The 15,324-nt window shown below is 41.2% G+C and overlaps 1 protein-coding gene across 1 annotated transcript in view; it reads right to left on the reverse strand.

Annotated features, from left to right (window-relative positions):
- The window catches only part of LOC140502414 (protein SPATA31F1-like), a 137,743-nt gene extending 122,426 nt beyond the window's left edge, over positions 1-15,317 (reverse strand). The window contains exon 1 of the mRNA XM_072606601.1: positions 15,192-15,317. The gene's annotated coding sequence lies outside the window, so the exon portion shown is untranslated. The remainder of the gene's footprint in view (positions 1-15,191) is intronic.
- Between the last annotated feature and the right edge of the window lie 7 nt (positions 15,318-15,324).

Below are 15,324 nucleotides of genomic sequence, written 5' to 3' on the forward strand. Positions count from 1 at the left end.
TGGGAAGCAAGGAGTATTCCACCTTCTCCTTAAGGACCAATATCACAGAGGTATAAGAGAGGGAACAGCTAGTTCTGGAGGGGGTAGCCAAGGATGCTGTGTCATCTGGGGGAATTCAAGACTGCCAGAAGATGAAAGAAACATGGGAGGAGAAGGAACAAAATGAAGAAAAACGTGTCAGTTACACTTCAGAAGGCACAATGGAAGGGACTGGCAGGATTGGATTAGTACATGGGGAGGGATGTAGTTGAGGAGAATAGGGATAAGAAAACAGAGAGGGGCTACAGATAGGCTAAACTTTACTCTTAGGCATCTGGCAACTAAATATCACAGTGATTGAGAGAGTAATAAGAAATGAAAATTGATTAGCCATAGGGGATGGATCAGTTCCTCTGAATTAGATTGTGATTAGATTGAAATGATCACTGTCTTCACAAGGGGCTCCATGCAAGGGCAGAGTGGTCAGGGAAAGGGATGAATTGACCCTCATCCAAGAGTAGCATGGTCATGGGGAGAGAGGTCCCACCCATCGGGTGGCTAGGTAAGGGGAGACCAAGAAATGTGGGGTACAAGAGTAATGTTTAAGAACTAAGGAGGTGATAGTATCACATACCTGCCCTAGTCTGAATTATTCGTCAGTCTGACCAAGACTTTTGACATCTTGAGGGTTTGTGGAAGATCATGGCAAAATTTGGTGATGCAGAGAAGTACAGTTCCATTACAGCATGTTTGCATGGGTTCTGGATAATGGATGATGCTCTCAAGCTTTTCCAATCACCAATGGAGTAAAGCAGGGCTGTGTGCTTGTGTGATGTTGTCAGAAACCTTCAATGAGAATGAAAATGGCATCAAGGTCAGCTACCACACTGAAGGTAAATTTAACTTGAAAAGGCTACAAGCCAAGATTAAAGTGGAGGGAGAGCTGGTGCACAACTTTTTGTTTGCAGATGAATGTGCACTCAGTGCAGCCTCTGAGGTTGGGATGCAACAGATCATGCATCAGTTCTCTGCAGCTTGTGCTAATTTTGACCTCATGATTAACATCAGGAAAACAGCCAACACCACACCATCCATACATGGAACCATTGATTATAGCAAATAGAAAATTTGTGAATGCTGTAGCTAAGTTCACTTATCTTGGCAGTATACTTTCCAGGGATGTATACATAGATGATGAGATTGATGCAACACTGTCAGGGCTAGCTGAGTGTTTGGGAAGCTCCAAAGGAAAGTATGGGAGATTAGAGGTATTTGTCTTTACCATACTGACGGTCTACAATACTGAGCTCATTGTTATATATCTGTGAAACCTGGACAGTGTACCAGCACCATGCCAGGAAATTGAATTATTTCCTTTTGAATTATTTTAGAAAGATTCTGAAGATTATCTGGCAAGACAAAGTACCAGATACTGATTTCCTTTTTCAAGCCAAACTACCAAGTATTCAAAGCTACTGCAGAAAGTACAACTCCAATGGGCTGTCCACATTATTCAAATACCAAACATATGTTTCCCTAAAAGACTATTTTAAGAAGCACTCACACAAGGCAAACACTCACAATAAAAGGACACTCTCAAGGTCTCTCTGAAGAAGTTGGAGTTGATTGTGAGACATGAGAAACACAGGTACAGGAGCACCCAGTATGGCATGCCCATACCAAACAAGGCACTGTGCTTAATGAGCAAAGCAGAATTGCAGTAGCTCAAAAGAAATGTGAGATGTGCAGATTTAGAGACACTCCCAATATTCATATGCACTATTTGTGCCCAACCTGAGGTAGAGTCTTACAAGCTCATATTTGTCTGATCAGTCACAGTCAGACACACTGTACCTTGACCCCATCATAGTGATATAATTTTGGTCCTGTTCAAGCACAAAGCACAACAACCAACTCAGAACCACATCCAGATATTGTCTTCAATTCTTGGCAAATTTCAGGAGAGACATTGATAAACTGAAGAACATCCTGTGGTGATGAAGTTTCTCAAGGTCATGTCTTAGAAGGATCAACTGAAGGAATTGGGGATATTTAACTGGACAAGAGAAGGTTTAGGGAGTACATGACAGATGTCTTCAAATATTAGAAGAGCTGTTATGTGAAAAGATTAGACTTGTTCTGTTTGACCAGATGGCAGAATTAAGAACAGTGAGTAAAGATGCAGATGTAGATTTAGATTTAAGTATGAGCAAAAAAATTCCTAATAGAGTTATCCAAAAGTGGAACAGGCTGCCTACAGATGTTATGTATTCCCCCTCACAAGACTGTTATTTGTCCTTCATTCTTAAAGAGGGCCATGACATCAGAGAGGTGATGCCATGACTTGCAAGTGAATTGGATTTAAGTGAGGGAGGGCTGTGCAAAATCACCAGCCTCACTCCCTCCTCTGGAGCCATCTGGGTCCCATGGTAAGATACAGATCAAGACAACCAGAGATGGCTCCTATATACAATGGGAGACCTTGGCCTTTTTAAGCTAAGGTCTTTAATAGGACTGTTTAACTGAGGCAATGCCCATTCAGTGATTAAGACTAGATAAGAAGTAAGGCAGAGAATGGCCTCTTTTATCTAGTCAAAAAAAAAAATCAATCTGGGAAGGGAAGATACTCGGGATTTCTGGCCAAAACAGAAACAATTGCTATTTATATTTACCCTGACCTAATCAGGACCCAAACGATAACCTTGTTATTGGCCTGGGACCCTATTTTTGGTCAGTCAATGAGACTCAGGGATTTGAGTTCAAGGCATGGTCTTCAAGAGAAAAAAATATAGCCGGTAGCCTGTAAACCTTAAGATCTTGGGAAGTTTCAGCGATCAATATTTACTTTCCTTTGGGCAGAAAACCTGCAGATAAGGGTAAGAGGGAAGGGAAAGTGAGAGAGAGAGAGAGAGACAGAGACAGAGACAGAGAGACAGAGAGAGAGAGATGGAAGGAAAGAAAAGAAGGAAGGAAGGAGGGAAGGAAGGAAGAAGGAAAGAAAGGAAGAAGGAAAGATAGAAAGAAGGAGAAGGGGGGAGGGAGGAAGGAAGGAAGAACTGTGTTGCCTAACTGGCCAGTTTCAGTTGGGTCCCAGAACTTTCCAAGTGAAGGTTGAGCAACCACTTGTCAGTCATGATGTACAAAGGATACTTGTTTAGGTGCAGATTGGACTAGATGGCCTCCGAAGCCCCTTGCAGCTCTGTAATTATGCCACCCTCAAATTCCATTCTGACACTTTTCCTTCACAATCCTTTCTTCATCTCTCAAGTCTTTTCTTCTTAAGCACAGTTCATACTTCCTGTCTTCCCCTATTTTCTTCTTAAGCACAGTTCATACTTCCTGTCTTCCCCTATTAATCGCGTCTTTACTCAGAGGTCATTTGTCTCTGGCCCTAAGATTCCTCCAGTTTCCAATTTCTTCAGATGTTTGCTTCTGCCACTGTCCTGATTCTGTCATTCACTTTTTGTCTCTTTATCAAATTAGCATCTACAAAACCCACATTTAAATCACATAAACAAGATGACTTGGCTTACAGCCCTTCTCAGCTAAACTCTTTGAAAAAGCTGTCTATGTTCAGGGCTTCCATTTCCTCTCAAATCAAAGTGCTCTTTCCAAAAGTGACCAATGATCTCTTAATTGCCAAATCTAATAGCTTCTTCTCAATCCTCATCCTTCTTGATCTCACTGCAGCACTTAACACTGTTGACCAACTTTTCCTTCTGAATACTCTCTGGGTTTTTGTGACTCCTTTCTTCCTGTCTGACCATTCCTTCTTAGTGTCTTCTGATAGACCTACATCCTTGTCACTCCCACTATCTATGGGTGCCCCCCAAGGCTCTGTGCCAGCCTTCCTCTGTGGGGAACCTGTGACCTTGAGGCCACTCCAACTGACTACTGGACATTTCAAACTGGATATCCTATAGGCATCTCCAACTCAACATGTCCAAAACAGAATTTATCTTTTCCCTCATAGCTTTTCCTCTTCTGAACTTCCTTATAAATGTGCAAAAGCACTACTATCCTATCAATCACTTCAACCTCTGCTATGAACTTTCACCCACACATCTAATCAGCTGCCAAATCTTGTAATTTGTTTCTACATAACAAAGAAAAAATATGCATATTAAAGAGAACGTATAGCATTAGCAATACGAGGTAGAGAAAGGATGTCTGCTTGTCAGTATAACTAGTTGCACTAAATCAAACCAGTATGGCTAGAGAAGGGAGAAGGGAATTCTAAAAACTGTTCAAGTCCCTTTTCTTTTCTTCCCCAATGAGGGGAGCAAAGAAGATGCTAAAGGGAACTGGGTGAAACACAGCCAAATGGCAAATACAGAACAAAATGGAATCGTTATGTTCTCCCAAAAAACCACTTCGAACACCTGCAATTGCTCCCTCTGCCTCAAACCTCTCCCCACTCCAGCCAATCCACCACTCAGCTGCCAAAGTGATTTTTCTAAAGTACAGACCTAACTATGTCATCATCCTCACCGCAATCTCCCCCCACTCCACCAGCAAGCTCAATAAACTCAAGCAGTTCCCTATTACCCCTAGAGTAAAATATAAAGTCCTTTGTTTGTCATTTAAAGCACTTCATAATCTGGGCCTTTTCTGTCCTTCATGAACGTTATGGTCCGACCACACTGTCCTAGTTACTGTTCCTCACACATGATGTTTCATCTCCCACCCCTGTACCTCCTCACTGGTACCCCAGTACCACAGGTACCAAATATGTGCCTAATAAATGAATGTTGTACATTCATTTATTTATAGACTAATAGTGATATATTTGTAGATTTATTAATAGCCAAGGAAATAGAAGGAGATCTGAAGGTCAGTGGCAAGATGATCATTGATTTGAAGCTGGAAGACACCTTAGAGGTCACCTAGTCCAACCCTCCCCCATTTTAGTAAATAAGGAAACTGACCCTCAGAGAGGTTCAGTGACTTAGCCAAGGTCACACAGATAATAATCCCAAAAGAGGTGGGATTCAAACCCAGGCTTATAGTTCTAAAGTAACAGATTCTACCTGTTCCCATATGGATTTTAGTTAGCTGCTAGGTGGTCTTGTTTCCCCACCCTCAAGTGATGAGAGAACCTAATAACCAGAAATATATAGAAAGAAAGATATTTAGAGATCAAGAATGATGAAAAACAATTGGATTTTTGCTTGTGGGGCAGCTTCTGTTTATGTTATGGACTAGAATGAATTGTTCATTATAGGAAGCTCAAAAGATTGTAGGGTCATATCACAGAAAGCTTAGAAAGGTCACCGAAAGTAAATTAAACCTTGCTCAAGATTTCCCAAAAAGATCAAACAATTTTTTGTCTTAAAGGCAGATCACCAAAGCAATTAGCAACATTATAACCCATGTGTCACCAAAATAAAAAGGAAAAAAGTGAAAAGGCAGTGGTTCTTGAATCAAGTAAGTATTACAGATGAGGAATATTTTGCAGGGGCCTGCAGAAAGTTTGCTAAATTTCTATTTCTCTCACTAAATGCATATGTCTGTATGAAGTTAAAGTTGCTATCCATCCTAGAAGATCATATGAAAAGGTTAGAGGAACAGGTCTTATCTGCAACTTGGGAAAAATGAAGCATTTCTTCAAAGAATAGAAATGCTTCATGAACAAAAAGGAGATGAAAATATGGAGAATTCTCACCTGCATCAAAGTTAGGACATAGAAGAATCCTATGGAAAATAAATGGAAAGATCATGAAATATTTGGTATTTGGTTCCTCTCCACCCCTGCAGCTATAAGATCTCCCCTTTGTTGGTGAGCTAAACCATTTCTGGAATATACAGTTGCTTATGCTTCAATGAACAATGGTGAGCATTCATACAAGATAAGGCATCATGCAATGTGGGTCAGGGAAGTAAAGACAAATAGCAGTAGTCAGTGATTTCCTCCTGAGAAATAAAACATTGTCATTTGTTGACATGATATAAGCTAAGAGGCCTCTTGTCAGTCCTGATGACCAAAATCCACTTCTGGTGATACATGTAAAGAAAAACTACACCACTACCACTAGAAGAAATTTGGACAGCATCAATAAAGATTAGGGGGTCCTTGGTAAAAACGCTTAAGACTTTATGGACAAAGAAAGTGGTATCACTAATGTCTGTTGAAGCTAGGGAAACCAGAAGATAAGGGTAGTTTTGTGATGTGAATACCTACCTAAGATTAGATACAAAGGAGGCATTGCAGGAGTATTAAATTAAGTACACATGCTTGTGAGAAAATCTGAGAACCTGAAGGGGAACCGTGGAGAAGACTTTCTGAGTGAAGACCCATAGACAAAGAAAAGTGAAACTACATGACAGAACACCTGATCAAAAAAAAAAAAAATTCAATGAAGATTGGAATCCCACATCTGCCACACAGCATGGTGCTGTTGGAGCGCTAAAGATGGCCAGAAATTAGATGGAGAAACCATGCAAAGATCTGCTGGAGTCCTTATCCTGGAGAAAATTAAAAGAGCTGACAAGATAAATTTGTGCCTTAAGTACAATTTTATCCTTCAAATGGAAGTGACAAAGAGAACAGTTATTCTAGACCTGGTTCTAACCTATAAGGGAGAACCAGTCATTGAAATGTAAATGGGAGTGACCACTTCATCAAATGGTGACCATTTCATAAAATACAGAAAAGCCGTAATATAATCTGATATTCAGGTTAGATTTGGGGAGAGAAGATTTCAAATGATTCAGAGAAAAGACAGAGAAAATCCAATAGCCTAATATTTTATAAGGAAAGTTGACTCAAGGAAATGGAAAGATTTAAAGAAGGAAAGGATAAAAGATAAATAAGTATCAACTAACACAAATGAACACCCTCCCTTACAACTCCCACTCCCCACCAAATGGTACAGAAGATGAAAACTGAGTCAAATAACTAAGGATGAACAGAAGAATGTCTGGTGTCCCGAAGTCCAGAATGAGCCACGGCTGCCAATGAATGAAAAGAAGAAAAGCATTTAGCTGTTTGGGATGGAGGGGAGCATCAGAGAAAAGACAGAACTACTATTCTGAGTGGATGATGGAGACAAGATCATCCATTTTTACTCGGTGTGTTTGCTCTTCAAAGCAGAAAGTAAAAAGCCCAAGAGAAGTGAAGAGACCACAGGAGAGAATCTAGATGCCCTCAATGAGATGAAGTCATCAGAACAGAATAAATTATATCTCAAGGTACTAAAAGAACTCATATGTGTTATTGCTGACCCCAGTAAAAGATCACAGACAAGAGAAGTGCTAGAGGAGTGAAGAAAAACATGATTTTCAAAAAGGGTAAAATATAAATTCTCCAAACTAAACTAATAAGCATGACTTTCATAGTAAAAAAAAATTATCAAAGATGTGTTTTGGTATTTACAAAGTAAAGCAATAATGCCTAGAAGCCAGAATGGTCCATCAAGTACCAATAATGCCTAATTAAATTTATTGCCCTTTTTTTGATTCTGCAATTCTAGAGCAAAAAACTATAGTGCTGGGATGGGGGAGTGTTATATAGATATAGTATATTTAAATTTTAGAAAAGCATTTTACAAGATCTATCATGCAATCCTTGTGAATAACAGAGAAATATATGGGCTAGATGAAATTACAGTTAGGTAGATTCAGAGTGCTTTGAATGACTGGAATAAATAAGCAGTCACTGATTAGCCAATTATATCTCTAAGGAAGTGTTCCAGGGTTCTCACCTTGGCCTTGTGCTATTTGCCATCTTTATCAATGATTTAGATAAAAGCATATTTGTCAGTTTTTAGATGTGATAAAGCTGGAAGGGATAACTAATATATTGAAAGACAAAGTCAAGACCTAAAAAGACCTTGACACTTTATGAATATGGGTCAAATATAATATGATTACATTTATTCTAACTAAATTTAAAATTCTTCATTTGGGTTAAAAAAAGTCACTTACAAAAGTAGGTGAAGGGGGAGTTGTGGTTAGTAATTCATATGAAAAAGATCTGATGGTTTTGGTGGATTGCAAAATCAACATGAAATCAACAGTGTTGATATGGCAGTCCAAAAATATAATACTATCCTAGATGGCATGAAGTGGGGTATATCCAGGTAGTATCCAGGATATAGGAGAAAATAATACTCTGAGCTGGTTTGACCACCTCTAGAGTACTGTTGATCAGTTCTGGATACCACATTTTAGGAAGGGCATGCATAAGTTGGAGTATATCCAAAAAAGATGGCAAAAAGATTAGAGAATATGCCATCTTTTGAAGGAAGTACAGATTTTTAGGCTAGAAATGAGAGGACTTGGAAGGAAGAAGACAAACTCTTTTCAAGCATTTAAAGACTGGCATATGAAACAGGAGTTAGGTTTACCCTATCTGGCCCCAGAAGGTAAAAGTAGGAGCAATGGCTGGAAGTTACAGAAGTCAATTCCAGCTTGATATTAAGGGAAAACTTGCTAATAATTAGGAATTCCAAAAGCAGAATAACTTTCTTGAAGACAGAATTGTACCCTTTCACTGGAAGGCATACTTCACAAGCAGAGAATGGAGATGTTGTAGAAGCAATTTCTTGGGTAGGTACAGGTTAGATAAGATGGCACCTCTCTTACTAAATCTTAGAGTGTGTGATTCTGTGAAAAGTACAGCTGGAGAACTACTCATTTTTAATATATTTCTATAGCTTCTCTGTCAGTATTTTATTTAAAATTTTGAATTAATGTTCATTCAGATGAAAGTTTGATTTCAAAGATATATAGGGAACTGATAGAATAAAAAGGACTAAGAGCCATTAGCAATAAATAAAACTCTTCAAAAGAAGAATTGCAAACCATCAACAACCAAATGAAAAATGCTCCACATAGCTAATAACTAGAGAAATGCAAATTAAAGCAGCTCTGAGGTTTTACCCCACACCTGTCAAATAGGCAAAGATGAAAAAAGACATAGTGTTAGAGGGGCTGTGGGAAGGCAGACATACTAACACACTGTTGATGGAGCTGTAAACTGGTCCAAACGTTATGGAAAACAATTTGGAATTGTGTAAAAAAAGTTATTAAACTTCACACCCTTTGGCCCAGAAATCCTATTATTAAGCATACATCCCAAGAAAGTCAAAGAAAGGTCTCAAATATACCAAAATATTTATAGCAGCACTTTTGTGGTATCAAGAGGCTATAAATAAAAAGAATAACCCTCAATTCAGGAGTGGCTGAGTGAATTATCGTGTACAAATGTAAGGGAATATTACTGCATCATAAGAAACAATGAATATGAAGAATTCACAGAAACATAGGAAGGCTTGTATGAACTGATGCAAAGTGAAACAAGCAGAACTAGAGCACAGTATCCACAAAAAGTATAGTACTATAATTAAAACAATACTGAAAGTTAGTCAAATGGAGATTAGTTACAATATCCAAACTAAGTCCTGGAAAATAGATGGTAAAACATACAAATCTTCTCTTGGTTAAGAGACAGAAGACCTTGGATGCTGAATGTTGCAAATGCTATTACAGAGGAGGGTCACTGTGTCAGTTCATTTTGCTTAATTGTTTTACTTTGTACTAAAGTTTTATTTATAGAAGAAACTACTATGAAAATTTGTTGTGTAAAAAATATGCGGTGCTTACTATCTGCTGAGCAAGTTTAGCCTCACCTCTCCCACCAAGTAGTGAGAGAATCAAGTGATAAGGAATGCATCAGAAGATATTTGAAAACCAAAACTTTTAAAAATAAAACTCCCAAAGTAGGGCTGCAGAGGCAATATAACAACTTGACAAAGCTTTATCCATTAATTGACCTTCATTAAACATCTAATAGCAGCTTGGCATGGTTCTTGATGCTATGGTGAGTCTTTGAGGAAAAAAAGAAAATACCCCATTCAAGAGTCTGAGGTAAAAAATTATATGAAACTAAATAGATTGCGGAATAATCTTTCCATTACGAAGAGAGGTAATTGCTAGCTTAAAGCAGACAGTGACTCAAGGAAGTAACCTTTTAGTAGCCCCTAAGGGTTAACCATTTCTGGGCAACTAATTATGAGAAATATACCTATGGCACCCTTGGAGAATGATGGTTTATTTCTGAGAAACGATATAGAAGGACCAATGTCCTTTTAGTCATGGCAGATCAAGCCAGGCCAGCTCAGCATCTCACCTCTGACAATGATGCCAAAAGACAATTGATGGGAGTAACATCTACTGGGAAAACATTCCTGCCATTTTCTTGGTGGATAAAGAACAAATGGAGCAGTCTAGAAATTCCAGATGGAAAAGCCCTGGAACTTCTCTGAAGGAAATCCAGTGATTCCTTGTTGGTTACCATAGTAATTCCTCATTCTAGGTCATCAAGTAAAAAGAGAAGCATGGAGCCTGTATTTCAGCAGTAAACAGGGGCATTTGGCATAAGCAGGCAACATCCTAAGGACCTCTTCAGTGAACTGTATCCCAAAATCAATTTAGGAAAGATGCTCTTGTGAGACACCTATCTCTAGAAGCTAATAAGCTACTTTATTAAGATGGGAGAAGAGCAGGAATTAATGAGATTCTGTATTTCTCTTTCTCCCATACACAAGGAACTATAATAAAATTAAAGGACTAACATCTAAGTGTCTCTTCTTTTTATAATTAGATAAAAATGTTTTTTAAACAGTTTGCAAGAAAAAAAATATGAACTACCATTTAGTCTTTTATCTAGGAGTCACTATGCAGCTTCAACTATATTATTCCTCTGCTTCTTGTTTTAATTTTAGATCCCCTACGGAGGATGTATGTGAAGAAATGGCAAAGTGTCATAGGATGAGAAGGCATGCATGGATAGGTCGAGATCTGCACCACTAAAGGAATACCTACACTGAAGACATCATAGATCCAGTGAAGTATTACCCTGCCTAAGAAAATAGTGTTGCTCTCACCAGGCATTCAGAACTGGCCTCATTTTTGCTTCTCAATCATTTGCTTAATAAGTATTCACTAAACATCAGTTATCTGTCTTCTTCACAGTTCTCTACTGGGCATGAAGGGAGATGAAAAATAAGTTGAAGACAGAGATCTTGACTTTTGAAAACCATCAATCTGGCTGGGAAGACAAAATATACACATAGCAGGAGGTAGACTGGCACACACTCCATGGAAATGCTGAGTCTGTACTGCAGCCATTTCTGGGGAAGGACTTTGAGAAGAGGAAATGGGCCTCTTATGGACACTGAGCAAGAACAGCCTCAGTGGACGTTAAAAGGGAAGTGACTCCACCTTCCACCTCTCTTCTCTTGCGTCTGGAGATGTCAGGAGTCTGAGCCTTTCCGGGAAGGGCTAAGTGGGGCTGATGACCTGTAGAAACAGCAGACTTGGCATATGGCAGCTCAAGCATGTGTGGGCTTAGATAAGTAAGACTGGGCCTAGGGTCCCTGGCTGCTGCTTCTGTTTTATTCTTTTCCAGAGTATAGGTTTATGAAAAGTAATTCCTGAGATAGACATGTCCAGTTCAAAAGGCCCAGGGATCCTGGGTCCCTTGTTTAGTGGGAACAGGCAGTAGAGAGAGCTTCTGCACTGGAGAGGATGGCCACTGACAATCCTTAGTCAGGGTTTCCAGGAGACAAGAATATGGTGGGTATTGTGTGGACGGTACAGAGAAGAGGTAAAATGTAAGATTCAGCCAACCTGCAAACTGCATCATGAGCTGATGTTCTGAGTATCAACCTCTGGAAAGAGAATAAGAGTAGGTACGTTAGCAGCTTCTTCTGGCACAGGGCACTTGTGGGTTTTGTGTGTTAAACATTTCTTTTGGAAGAAATAAATAACTGGTCTTATCTGCATTGTAGATTGATTCCTTTCTACTCCCCATTTTTCGGAGGAGTAGACCTTAGGCATGAGACCAAACCAAAACCTAAAGCAATTCTTGGTGGGGCTCCAGGTTAGGATTCTAAAGAGCCAAAAAAGTAAGAAAAAGGCTAACCCTTTTCTTAGGTCATCAGACTCTCCCTGGACTGAAGCTAGTCCTTGTTCATGGGTTCAGAGCTGAGAGAAGTCCATCCTGGAGAGGGAGAATATACAGTGCCCCAGCTCTCAGGACCCAGCAGCTGATTCTTATTGTTATATATGTAAAACTACATATAACAGAGGACATAAGAATATGTTACAAACCACTTCCCAGCACATCCCTTCTATTCTAATCAAGTTAGCCTCATACAAATTTTGCACACTCATCTATAGGGCTTTGTTCATTCTGTTTCCTCTTTCTAGGCTGCCTGACCCTCTTTATTCTCCATTATGATTCAGCTCAAAGCTCAGGTCTTTCAAGAAGTTTCCTCTGACTATCTCTATCCCACTGTGATCAATCATATGCTCTGTGTCTCTTCAATAAAAGGATCCAGTGTATCCTAAAATCACTAGGTCAGAGGAGAAAGAAATGCTGCAAAGAGCAGAAAAGTATAAATTAAGCTATGGCTTGCAACACTTTTAGATAAGCAATAATGTATATTTTATGCATTTAATAAATCAGTTGTTATATTCCAGGAAGTTGGCAGAAATTTCTCAAGGAACAGATTTGCTATATCTACCTCTTCATTGATAGGTCTAGTTTTAACCTATAGAGAAGTTCAAAAGATGTTCAAAGCCATCACTCTTTACAGGGTCCTCTGCCTACAGAGTTACTGGAGTAATTCAGCTCTGAAGGGGTCCCAAACACCACTGCCTACCTGCTTGTCAGGGCTGTCACAGCAAATGATGTGAATATTTATTTATTAAGCAAGCTGAGAAAAGAGTGAGAGTTGCATAACCCAGTACATTATTAATATAGGAAATTGAGCACCAGGAAAAGTAAGTTGCAATAATGTAGATCAGGGGGGTTATTGAATATCATTGGCATTTATTCATGTGTCTGTAATTCTTTGTTTCAGATGTATATCGATTTCTTTTTTGGTACAACTTTCTATTGTAGGTTTGAATACTTTTAAGTATTCAAAGAATGTATATTAGATGAATGGAAAAATCCATTGTATCAATCAGTTGTATAAGATTCCTAGGTAAATGTTGTCAAAAGTATCTTGAGCAGTCTAGATGTAAAGTAGGAATTCATTCTTTCAAAAAACACTTATCAAGTGTCTGTGTACAAGGCACTATCCTAGGCACTATGAGAGATATAAATTAAGATAAAACACAATCTCTGGTCCCATAGAGCTTACAGTCTAATCAAAGATAAGGCACAATCATGAATAATTACAATATATGATATTACATGAAACATTAATTAGACTTGCAAAACAAAATGCTATGTGAATTCCAAATGGGGGAGAGGAAGCCATTCCAGATCAGAGAAGGATTCACAAAGAAGATGGTATTCACATTGAACTTTAGACAACAGGTAGGAATCTGACAGGTGAAGGGGGGGAGAGAGACATTCCTGATATAGGAAACAGCATAAGCAAAAGCACATAGGCAGGAAAGCATGTAAAGATAGCTTGCTCTTAAAAATAGAAGTCTTATTAATTACCTCAGGAAATGGTACCCAGAGGGCTGGTGTCATCAGCTCCCATGGGCTTAATTATCTCTGTGAGGATGATTCCCAGATCTAAATGAATCAATCACTGGCCTCTCAAACTTGAAGAGAGCTCATGATTTTCCTTCCTAAATCCCCTCCTCCTCCATTCTCTCCAATTCCTACTGAGAGCACCACAGCTCCTCCAGCCCCCAGGTCTGTAGCCCCTGTGTCATCCTCAGCTACTAAATCCCCTTCCTACCATGTGCCCAGTCACTTACCAGACCTCCCCAGTTCCATTCTGTCATTCCTATCTCCCCAACATTTCTTGCTTAGGCCCCCTTCTCTACCCTTGTATGGGTACCACCTCTGTTCAGGCCCTCACCATCTCTTGAGGCCACTATGCTAGAGTCTCTTATGTTGCCTCCCTGCCTTAGGTCTCTCCTCACTCCAATCCACCCTCCACACAGTTGCCAAGGTAATATTCAAAAGCACAGATCTCACAGTCATTCCCTTACTCTCTAAACTCTAGTGGCTCCCTATTACTTCTAGGATAAAATATAAGCCTTGGCTTGGCATTTAAAGCCCTTCACAATCTGGCTGGCCCCAATCTACCTCTCCCAACAACTTTATTTCACCGTTCTTCCTCTTTATGAATAGTAAGGCTGTCCCTTGAACCCAGCACTCCATCTCCCATCCTCATGTCTTTGCATGGGCTGACTCTTCATGTGTGGAATTAATTTCCTTCTCACTTCTCCCTCTAAGAACCTCTGCTTTCTTTCAAGGCTCAGCTCAAGCCTCACCTTCAAACTTAGCAGGTGTCTATTTGTGTGTGGTGTGTGTGTATGTGTGTGTGTATATATATACTATAAATGTACATGTGATCCCCTTCTTCCCCCAGACTACGATGTCCATAAGGTCAGCGACTGCCATGTAATAATAGGAGCTTAATAAATGCTTGTCGACAGGTGGGGGACAGCTCTAGTCCAGAACCCATTTTAGCGCCTTTTTGACCTTGGTAAAACCACTGGGCCTCAGTTTCCGCCCCCCCCCCCCCTCCCTGCAATGCGAGGGGCTGGCCTGGAAGAGCTGGAAAGCATCTCCCCACCAGAGCTAACCCTCCTGATCAGGCATTCCCGCTTGCCCTGACAGGTGTGCCATGCAGAGGTTCACTCTACCTCTCAAACTGCGGGTCCGAGGGGGAGTGCTTTCTAAGGTGAGATACCCGAGCACCCACCGAGCCGCAGCCAAAGGGGAAGCCGGCCGAACCCCGGCAGCGGACCCCCAGCACCGGACCCCAGCAGCCGGACCCCCAGCAGCCGGACCCCAGCACCGGACCCCAGCAGCCGGGCCCCCAGCAGCCGGACCCCAGCAGCCGGACCCCCGCATTTTTGGGGGGAGGGCGGAGGAGGGGTCTGAGGACAGTTCCAGTTTTTCGGGGGTATCGGGCTCCTCACGTCCTCAGACTGGACTGAATGGGCAGCTCCTCCCGGAGCCCCAGGCCCTCGGTGCCCACTCCCTCTAAGACGCTTCCAGGGGCTTGAGTCCAGAGGGGAAGTGGACGAGGGCCCAGGAGTGAATGGACGGACGGACGGACGGACGGACGGATGAATGAACGAACGAAGGCCCGCATGCACGCGTCCACCAGCTCCCCGCAGTCCGCGGCGGGGATGAAGGCGTGCACGCGGGCACGCCCGCACACAGCACGCGCTCCCGGCCGGGCCGAGGGGCCTGGCAGGGGAGGGCTCGGCCGGGCACTGACCTTGCTGGTGCCGTCCCAGGCTCTGCAGTCCCTGGGCTCGGCGGGGGGGCGCTCATCGGCGTTCCCCAGCCCGCCTGCGCCAGGCCGGAGCGGCTCCACCGCCTCCCCCAGCCCGGTCATCCCGACTCCGGCC

The sequence above is a fragment of the Notamacropus eugenii genome, chromosome 1 (assembly GCF_028372415.1).
Source record: "Notamacropus eugenii isolate mMacEug1 chromosome 1, mMacEug1.pri_v2, whole genome shotgun sequence".
Taxonomy (NCBI): domain Eukaryota; kingdom Metazoa; phylum Chordata; class Mammalia; order Diprotodontia; family Macropodidae; genus Notamacropus; species Notamacropus eugenii.